Raw genomic sequence first — 2222 nt, forward strand, 5'->3', positions numbered from 1 at the left:
CATATTTCCAAACTGGTCCATTCAGAAGCTGTAGCAGGAATCACCTTGGAAGCCCACAGTTTTGTAATCAGAACCTCCCTTTCAATTAGTCATGTTTTATGGCTGTAAACACAATAATTCCATCAATACTATGGAACAGTCATGTTGCATTTGCATTAACATAAATGAGTGCTGATGTGCCATAGAGCTAATCTGATATGACAGTAATTGGCTGATGCCCAGCCATGGAGGCCCTGGAGCTACACTTGCTGTCTCTCTAAAAGAACTGTCCTCTGAAACACTGGAAAGGAAATAAACTGTGATACCATATTTTGCCTGCCAGTAATCAACAATGCCTCTTGCACCTGCAGCACCAAGGTGTCTGAGGTTGGGGAGTAGTTGCTTTGTTGGTTGGGGTGTAACAAAAGTGGAACTTGATCTTCTTGAAACTTAAATATTCAGAAACCAGGATTTCCAGAACACATCGTTAGCTAAATCAGACTCAGCAAGCACCAAGTGGATATTAAACTCAGAAAAGCCATAAAAGCATTCAATCTACTTTCCTCTTTGACTACCAGGGACTATATATCATCACCTAGTCTGCAGTAGGCTTTTCTTACACAGATGAAGTTTAAGAAGCTTAAAACTTTATAAATGCTTTGGGGCTAATGTTGTTGTCTTGTGCAGTGCTCTACGCACAGGGGCAAGCCTTAAATCTGAGACTGCAGCTGGGGTTCTCTGGTTAAAGGCCTTAAAGGAGATCAACATAAGCGATGCCTAAGGATGTGAATTATATCTTAAACACAGCCCATCTCCTGTCTGGGCCCTGAAAGCAAGTGGACAGACTCAAAAACAACCTAACAGGAGTCTTCACAGTTCCAGTCACAATAGGAACCACTTATTTTGCTTTTGGAAATACGCCCTTTCAAGAGTGTTAGTGAGGAGAGACCATCAAAGAGGCTATCAAAGAAATCACAGGCAATACCCAGGCTTTCTGTATTTGGCTCATCAGCTCTGTGCATGCTTTGCTGTCTGGCTGCACAATGCCTTGCCCAATGCAACCTTGTCCATGATGGAGCTCTTGGGTTCTACCAAGTACAAACCAAAGAAGAGAAACCTATTTTAATCAGAAACCATTCTTCTCAACAGTATGGCACTAAAGGCATATAATTTTCAGCAATATGCAAGAGCAGTATCTCAAAATCCCAGAGCATATGTGGCCTGACAGTGCCCAAAACAGCTCTTGGAGCAGCCAGTGAAATTAGGAGAGAATTTTGTTAAAGGAGGTGGAGAAGAGTACCTTAAACAGAGGATCTGTGAGATGATGGCTTAGGTTCTGGATTTGACTTAAATCTTTCTAGGTCTCTGATCTGCTCCGTCATCTGTAAAATGGGATCAATAAAACCTTCCTGACTTGCACCAGTGTTCCCAGTCTTAATTGATGTCTGTGAAGCATTTTGAGAGTGAAAAAAACCATTACCAAGCCCTCAGGCCTTACTATAATACCAACAAACAACACAGAGTTGTTTAAAATGCTTTTCAGTGCCACAATGACTGGGAAATGAGGGAAGGCAAAAGTGTAGATGCGCCCAGCGCTGCTTTGCTGCAGTGTAAATGAAAATGGTAGGAGTAGGTTTTATAGATTTCCCTCCAGGGAATTCTGTTTTCAATAATGCTGTAAAACTTCTACCTCTATAAATTCAGATGCCCTTCCTAACACCTCAGGTATCAAAACCTATTATGAATTCGGGAAAATATATCTTGGAGTTGAAAACGTTATGAATCACATGGAAACAAATTAAGAAATGACTCACTCGGACCCTGCAGATGTAAAGAGCTTAGTGCTGCCCAGCCACCCGCTACAGCGACTGAACTCAGGCTAGTACCGTGCCCAGCACACGATACCCCACCTTGCACAGCAAAAAAGCCCCAGGCACCTCACAGGCTCTATCCTGCCGGTTGCAAAGCTGTCTGTGCCTGCGGGTGCAGTTTTAGGACGCGGGGAAAAGCGCTCGGGCTCGCCCGGACCCAGCGCTCGGGCCGCGTCTGAGCCGGCGGAGCCGCCGCTGCCGGCGAGGAGCGAGGACTGCGGGGTGCGGGGGGAGCGTGCGGGACCCCCCAGACGAGCAGGTGTCAGCCGGGGAAGGGTGGAAGGGTTCGAGAAGCGCCTGTGCCCCCCCGCTCCCGCTGCCCGCGCTGGGCGCGGAGCTGCCGGTGCGACACGAGCGGCCCCGCCGGACCCG

The 2222-nt window shown here is 46.8% G+C and overlaps 1 protein-coding gene across 6 annotated transcripts in view; it reads right to left on the reverse strand.

Moving 5' to 3' along the window:
• The window catches only part of LOC113990316, a 47565-nt gene that overhangs the window by 44548 nt on the left and 795 nt on the right, over positions 1 to 2222 (reverse strand). The window lies entirely within an intron of this gene.

The sequence above is a fragment of the Pipra filicauda genome, unplaced genomic scaffold (assembly GCF_003945595.2).
Source record: "Pipra filicauda isolate LSUMZ 115617 unplaced genomic scaffold, ASM394559v2 scaffold10_size6260569_pilon, whole genome shotgun sequence".
Lineage (NCBI taxonomy): Eukaryota > Metazoa > Chordata > Aves > Passeriformes > Pipridae > Pipra > Pipra filicauda.